At 33.8% G+C, this 8938-nt stretch overlaps 1 pseudogene; it reads right to left on the reverse strand.

Annotated features, from left to right (window-relative positions):
- Nucleotides 1–5266: 5266 nt before the first annotated feature.
- Nucleotides 5267–8089, reverse strand: LOC107877349 (annotated as a pseudogene).
- Between the last annotated feature and the right edge of the window lie 849 nt (nt 8090–8938).

An 8938-nucleotide genomic window follows, 5' to 3' on the forward strand; every position in this document is an offset into this window, starting at 1 on the left:
AATAAAATATTAATTAATAGTAATATGTATGGCATTTAAATCTCATCATTCCAGCAAGTTTGGGGCTGTGACATCAAATAGAATCAATTTTTTATTCTGGGACATGCAACAACAAAGTCGAACATATCAAAACCAAGACTCGATTTGTTCACTTTGTAGCACTCATCATTTTATTTTCTACATGATGATTTATACGTGTTAATGTCAAGTTCTTACAACAAGAATTATATAAACCAATATTTATAAAATTGCTTTATGTACCTACCGGCATGATGCTTTAACAGCCCATCGGCAATCCATTTAGAATAGTCGTTGATCAACTATGTTAGTTTTTTTGGAGCCTCGTCCGAGATGTTGAACCCTTCAAATGGATAATTCTTTCGTTCTCCCAAACTAATAAACTCTACTTTTTCTTCATCTTTGGAAGCAGTTGATGGATTATCAACTGTGATATTATGCTCTTCGGAAGTAGCTGTGACATCTACCTGGAAAGCCAAAATTGTCAATGCTAAGTAGAGATATACAACAGATTTTTCATCTGTTGCAACAGATGAGTCTTATGTTGCATCAGATGGATTATCTGTTGGGACAAATTTGAACAGGTAAATCAGAGTAGTATGATAATTTTGAACAGATGACCCATCTGTTGCAACATAAAAATCATCCGTTGAAACAGATAATGAATCTGATGCAATATGTTAGAAAATAGTTGCAACATATGTATATATCTGTTTGATAATTTTCAACAGATGTATCATCTGCTAAAACAGATATGTTCCTGTTTATTTTTTGGAACAGATGCTGTACATTCACCTTCTTTAGCTCATGCTACTCTTCTGTGGCCCTTGCACACTAAACATCGGTGCTAGACAAAGACAGAGGCATTACAATCTTGATTTTTTTGATGATTGATGATGCCTTGGAAGTGTCTTTCCTTCTCCTCTTAGCCGCCTTGATATCTCGTGGAGTTTCTAGATATGAAATCCTCTTTGATGGAATGACACCCCTCTTAGATATCATTTCTTTTACAGAAGCAGTTATTGCATTAATAACATTAATCACTCCATCGTGTTTTGCCTTGCAGTCTTGACATTTGCATGAAGAACATTCACTAGATGCAGCAAAATCTGGAGAAAAATCTGTACAACCATTATGATCATAATCATAATGGCTTGTTGTTTCAAAAACTGTAAGAGGAGCATTATTAGCCCTACCCTCCAAAATTATTTTTCTTGTGATGGTTGTTGCTTCAAATAATTCCATTTTTATTCCATCAACGACCTTAGGTTCCGATAAAGTTTGAACATACCGTAAAGTAAGAAAAAATGACATTTTCAACTCTCGGTTGGTCGGAACAAGCCATGAATGTCCAATCTAAAATAAATCGGTACATACATTAAAAATGATGATGAAATCATTTAATCATTAATTAAAACAAAAACTTAATTATAATTGGACTTACTGCTTCCTTGGGGGAATTGAAAAGATCAAGATATTTTGAATTTTTATAGGTTTTGGCCGACAACCATCTCAGATTTCTTGGACAGAAAAATTCTTCTTGGTAGTTCACTTGTTGTCTCAAATAAGGAATGGCTTCAAATTCCCAAGCCTATAACATAACGCCAATAAATCAAAAAAATTATTGAATAAAAAAATGATGAATCATATCATGATAAAAGAAATATTTACCATAAAGGCCCATGGAAAGCCATATAAGTTGACTGTTTTTGGTGTTAACGGAGTCAACAAATATTCGACATTCATTTTAAAGCTTTCATAACCCCAAAGATAACTGTTAAATGCCTCAAGATCCTTGAAGAGATTTATTAAACCGAGGATTATGTTGTTGTTAACGTCTCTCGCCCAAAGAACATTATGTACAAACCAAACCAAGCATAATGATTGCTTGTGCTTCTTTGAAAGTCCTTTACCTTTCAACGCTCCTATCAGATTTTTATTTTTGAAGCTTGGACCAACAATGGACACCAGTTCATCACGATCACTCGACTTGCCTTTTCCTTTTTTAGGTGTGCGGGGTGCTTTTTTAGGTCAGAGTAGGTATAACTTAAGAAGGAGAAGGAGGATAACATTTTAGTCCGGTAACTATGGCAAACTTCATCCAACCAAAATAAATAGGAATGCCACAGTAATTTATCCACACCTCATCCATCTTATCTTTGTTTTCATACATAAACCTGTGCTTGAGAAGATTATATACCATTTTCATCTGGAAACGAGCATTGTTGTCCTCCGGCAAATCAAGATATTGCCCAAAGCAGCTTTTCCTGAAATAAGAATCCAATTTTTGTTCTCAAAGTATTTTTTTAAAGGTGTCAAAAGTTTTTTCCATGACTGAATTAACCACAAGATCACCCATTAAATCTGTGGCACCATCACACTGCATTCTCACAGGATACCGATCAATGTTGAAGGTTTTGACCAACTCTTTGGTGGAAGGGCTATTAGCATTTGGATCATCTCTTTTGAAAGATTTCTCCTCCCCGTGTTCATTATCTTCTGCTCCTGATTGAGATAACGCTTGTAAAGCAAGCTCATAGAGTGGTGGATGTAGCTGAGCTGCTGCACTTGTTCCTTTACTTGGACTTAATTTGATTTCTTTTCTTTTGGGAGCCATGTTATCTTAAATTAACAGGAACATAACATAGATTATAATTGATTAATGCATAAAAGTAATATAACAATTCCAACAAACAACTAATCTGTTTCAACATATAACCGACCTGTTACAACGGATGAGTAATCCGTGGAAACCATAAAAATAGTACTAATCTGTTGCACCTGGTATTTTATTTGATGTAAAGTATAGCTGATCTATTGCAACGGATAAGTAATCCGTTGAAAATCATAAAAACAGATCACTAATCTGTTGCACTAGGTATTTTATTTGTTGCAACATATAATTGACCTGTTGCAACGGATGAGTAAACTGTTGGAAAGAATAAAAACAGATCACTAATCTGTTGCACCAGATATGTTATCTGTTGCAACATATAACCGACCTATTGCAACGGATGAGTAAACTGTTGGAAAGAATAAAAACAGTCCTAATCTGTTGTAAAATGAAGAGTAAATCATTGAAAATAATAAAAACAGATCACTAATCAGTTATCTGTTGGATCAATATTATTTAGATTTCTTCCAAACAGAAGAGTCGTCTGTCGCAACAGATAAATGATCTGTTAGATTGTTCACCTGTTGTATCAGATTTTCATAGTTGCATCAGATTTTCATTTGTTGCATCAGATTTTCATCTGTTGTATCATATGTTTCATTTATTACATTAGATGTTTCATTTATTACATCAGATGTTTCATCTGTTGCAATACCATTTTTATCAAGACAACAACAAATCAACCCAACAATACCAACATATCACACACACACACACTAAGAACATCAACTATGATAAAAAATCATCAATAAATTTGAATCAACAATACGACAACGAGAAGAAGAAATTTCAGAAATTAGGATTTTATTCAGTCCACATTTCAATACTAGAGGAGTAGTTGACTCAAGTTTCTCTATTTCTTCAAAATTTTTTACCTGTGAAAAAGGAAATGGAAGGACGAAGAACTCGAAGTTGTTGTCGCCGGAGAAGTCTTCACATCGATTGACGATTGAAAGTCAAAAAGGAACTTACTTCACTATTTGTTGCTGGAGGTTGAAGGAAGAAATTTTGCAGAACTATTGGTTGGGAGAGAGTTGAGAGAAGCTGGAGAGAGAGAGTGGTTGATTTGAATTGAAGAGGGGTGTGGGTTGGGTTGATTTGTATTTTTGAAAAAGATTAGAAAATTTTAAAAATATTAATCAAGTCCACAAGTAACTTAATCAAGTTTTCTAATGATGTTTGACCCTTTAAGTTGGTTAATGTCACCAATCCTTCATTCAAGACTTAAAAGACACCTTTCCTTCAATTTTCTCACTTAACTTTTTATCTATTACCCAAAAGTCACTTTTCTTTTATTCATTTCATCCATGGTCACTTAACTTTGTATCTATTAAGCAAAAGTCATTTTTCTTTTAGTCATTTCATCCATGGCCATTAAACTTTACTTCGACCATCACAAAAGTCACTATGACCAGATTTTACAATAGTTTCATCCTAAAAATGATGTGACAACCTTAATTAGTTCTTAATTTTAAGTGAATATATAATGTATTACTCATATCTTGACCTTTTTTATATGTGCACAACCCAATTTTTTTATGGATTATTTAATGAAAGAATACCAATTTTTTAATAGATTAGATTACCTAATGAAGACTATTTACATAAAAAAAATTTTGTTGATATTTTTATGAAATATTTCATAATATTGCATTTATCTGCCAAAAAGGTACATCGAAAAAGAGTGATAAACAAGATAAGTTCTTCAAAACACATAAAATAGAAATACATGTATGATATTATGTTTTTTTAAAAAATTATTTTAATTCTTTGAAGATAAATCAACATGCTAAAGATAGTTTTAAAATAAAATCTTTTTAATTGTGTCATTGAATAAGTATTGTCAAAATTTGTACAAATAGTGTTATATTAACATACAATTTTGTTAATAAAAGTTATAAAATATAAGTACTTTAATAGATAAAGAAATTCTAGGATATATAATTTTTATATTTATCAATTAAATTAATTAAACAATATGTAATTTATCAGAAATTGAATATTATAATAAAGACTTTTAAGAGAATTGATCGATTAGTCAAACAATTAAAAATACAAAGATAAACTCAATAAATAGAGTAGTTTATCATATTATTATGATATACCGAATGCAAAGACTCAAGTGGCAAGAAAAAGAATGTATGCAAAAAATAATTTTATCAACTACATGTCATAATTTTAGAGGGAGAAAAATAATTTTATCAACTACATACCATAATATTAGTGAAAAAAATAATTTACCAACACATCTCAACTTTAGAGGATTTTAAGAATATATAAGTATAATTTTATTTCATAAAAATATCACCAAATTTTTTTATGAAAATAGTCTTCATTAGATAATCTAATTTATTAAGAAATTGATATTCTTTCATTAAATAATTCATAAGAAAAATTGGGTTGTGTATATATATAAAAAGGATCAAGATATGAGTAATATATTATATATTCACTTAAATTAAAATTAAGAACTAATTAAGGTTGACACATCATTTTTTCGATAGAATTATTGTAAAATCTGATCATAGTGACTTTTATGATGGTCGGAGTAAAGTTAAATGACCATGGATGAAATGAATGAAAAAAAAGTGATTTTTGGATAATAGATACAAAGTTAAGTGACCATAAATGAAATTTACTCTAATGCAAAGTTACTAAATACTACATATATTACATTCATGAATCATAATCTCATACACCATATGAAGTTAATGCGGAAGTTAATACGTTCCAACCATAAATTGGTTCTCAAGCACATTATTTACCTTTGTCCAGATAAAACAGAAGGCAATATTGGACTGATAGTGGCTTCCCTCTGTTGGTTGCCTGCCGCAACTTCAGTTAGATTTGTGACATTGGAATCCAAGTTAATTTCAACGGACACTAAACCTTCCAGAACCTTAACAACCAATGACATGGAAGGCCTCTTGTTGAAATTGCCTTGTAGACACCATGCAGCGAGGCTCATCATTTCAATCACTGCTTCTCTGTGGATCTGCATATCCTCATTGTTTTTGTCAACCATATTCTGCTTTTCTCGTAAAAACACTAAGCAAATGGACATTGTCTTCATCAGCCTGCGACCAATCCAAATCCAAGAGCACAATTCCAAAGGCATACACGTCTACTTTCTCAGTAATCACTGACCTCAACCATTCAGGATCTAAGTACCCTGGTGTTCCTCTCATTCGAGTCATAACTTTGCTTTTGTCTTTCTCAATTAACTTGGACAACCCAAAATCAGATATCTTAGCATTGAAGTTTTGATCTAAGAGGATGTTGTGTGGTTTGATATCTAAATGAATTATCTTCTGGCTGCATTCATCATGAAGATAAGTTAATCCTTTGCCAATATCTGATATTATCAGTTTCCTTGTAATCCATGTAAGCCCATTTTCTTGCTTTTCTTGTGATATCCACCCATCTAGTGACCCATTTACCATGTACTCATAGATCAGAACCCGGTGGTCTTTTTCAGCACAAAAGCCAATGAGTTTTACCAAATTGATATGATGAATGCTACCAACTATCTTTACTTCAGTTAAGAATGAATCCTTAACTTGACCGACACCATTCAGATGCTTCACAGCTATTTTATTGCCATTACTCAATGTTCCTTCGTATACAGAGCCAAATCCTCCTTCCCCGAGCTTTCTTCTGAAATCTTGAGTTATTATTTTTAACTCATTGTAAGAGAATCGAGTTAGGGTTCCTGGTAGGATTGGTGCTAGATCCAGAAGATCCCCAGCCTTTCCAGACAGTTTTCTCTTTTTTGAAAAGAAGAAACCATGTACTGATAGTTAAAGTTATTCCCATTAAAGCTGCAATACTAGATGCTACTATCACTTTCAGAGATCTTGATTGCTTTCGTTGAGAAATAATTGGTGACTGATACTGTGCCTTTACTAAATTCTGCACCTTAAGAAAAACTTTGGTCTTGTCACTCCCTGACCAGTTGTCCATTAGAGAGAAGACTCCATTCAGTAATAAGCAGTTCTTTCTTAGAGTTCCAGACCAAACAGCATCTTTGCAAGAACAGTTACTTAGACAGGCAAATTTGCAATCCTCCATCTTTGTCCCCTCGAACCATATGCTCGAGCATGGTTTATAGTTAGTCTCAAAAGCAAAATATGTGGTCTCCTTGAGCTCGATAAGACTATGATACTGGGAAGAGTTGCAAGAAATGGATGTTAGCTGTGAACACCCGAGATTTGGGTTCCTCTTTATTGGGCTGAAGAAGTTCCCCTCTACCGTACAATTACATTGCCCATTATTTGTACAAATGCTATATTTTCCACACACCACTGGGTACCCACAGTTCTCGAAACCAGGAACCAAAGACTCATTTAACTGCTTCCAAGCAAATGCATCCAACTGGTATATCCTTAAATGTCCATCAGGATCAAGCTTTATGAATTGGGTTTCTGATGTATAAGGGTCCTGAAGAGCAGTAAAGGTTCGACCGTCAAAATAGTAAAAACGACGATCTTGAGTGTCATACCGATTTGAAACAATATAATACTGAGGTGGGTCAGTATCTACAGAAGACACCAGGCATCCATTAAGAAAAGTAAAAGAAAAAGACTAATTGGATTCTGAAACGCTTGATATCAGCTTCCTCCCGGAAACCAACTTCTGCCCCCGAAGCAAACAATCTGTTGGATGATCAAAAGACTGCCAAACTGTGTGATTTCTTTTATCAAAGAGCACAAGATTTCCCATTTATGTAACTTTTAAGCCTGAAACAAATTTGCTAGCAGTATTAGTGGACCAAACAAGTGTGTCATTAGAGTCTCTCAAGACCAAGTTGCCATCTTGGACTAGATGCAAGGTTGCATTGGTTTTTACTCGATGGTACGGTTAGCAGACCAAACTAATTGGGGAGAAGATATATTTCCGGAGTTGAGTAAGATGATACCAAGAAGGCATTCTGTGGTACTGTTGTTAATGGGGTAATAGAAGCCAAAAATAAACAGAGAGTTGATACTCTGTAGAATAGGTTCAAGAATTGTCAATTCAGATAGCATATTCGTCCAAGAATTGGAAAGTCCAGTAGTAGAATTCAAAGGACTGGCATTATAGTACCCAAAAGGTTGCGATACAATAAATCGGGATGAAAAAACGTGGAGATAAATGAAGAGAAGGATAGGAAGATACACACTCTGGCCTGAAATCATTGTTTACTTAGAAGATCCAAATCTCTTAGAAAAACATATGATATTTGGAGTAGTTAGGTAGTTGTTACTCTCTTTATATGACTTTTTATGGATATGACCTTCTTGTTGTGTTAACTTCTATGCCTTTGACAGAGTTAAATTACTCTGCTTTGAATTTAGGCAGTAACTGAACAATGAGAGTTGAGAGGAAGAGAGGAGAGAGAGAAAAAACTAAAGAACTGATTCCATTGAATTGTATTGATCTTAGCTGAGCTATTACATGTATTTATAGAGGATTCTTCAGTGTACAGCTGTAAACAGTCCAGCTGTCAATCCTAACTAACTTCCTAACCACCTCTCTTAACCACTAATCAACTTGACAAGTCATCAGCTTGAAACATTTCTCTTCTTAGCTCAACACTCCCCCTCAAGCTAATGGCTTAAAAATATTTATGAAACCTAGCTTACTTAATAGATACTCATGTTGCAACCTTCCCAGGGATTTAGTAAAGATGTCTACCAGCTGCTCTCCGGTGGATACATGATACGAGAATTCCTAGCTCGAGACCTTTCACGCGAAGCCAAGCACGTGAGTTGCAATGACTCCAAGCCTTGTTCACATTCTGAGCCATGTGTGAGGCCCTTGTGAGCCCATCTAAGGGCCTATATCTAATAAAATGTGAAGAGGCCCACCAAGACACCCCAAACCTACCCATTTAAATGCCAAGGGTATTTTGGTCTTTGTCCCTCCTTTCTAAGTGACTATATAAGTCATGTAATAGGGCTAGTCTTACTTTAGTTCATTCCTATTATTCAAGAAAGAAAAGACTTGTAAATTTTTAACTTATCTTTCTCATTTGGAGAGGACAAAACTGAATTCTCACTAGTAGAGTGATACTAGTGTTGTATCTTGGCTAGAAACTAGGTTCTTGGGATTCTTTCAGTTTCTCTTGGTCCAAGTAAGAACTTGGTATTGATATTTATTAGTATTAGGATCCTTTCTCTTGTTAGGGTTCTTAGATTAATGAATATTGTGTGTCAAGTTTCTATCTCTTTCTTTGTAAATCTTGTTAACATTGTGTTGTTGAAT

The sequence above is a fragment of the Capsicum annuum genome, chromosome 7 (genome assembly GCF_002878395.1).
Source record: "Capsicum annuum cultivar UCD-10X-F1 chromosome 7, UCD10Xv1.1, whole genome shotgun sequence".
In the NCBI taxonomy this organism is placed as follows: domain Eukaryota; kingdom Viridiplantae; phylum Streptophyta; class Magnoliopsida; order Solanales; family Solanaceae; genus Capsicum; species Capsicum annuum.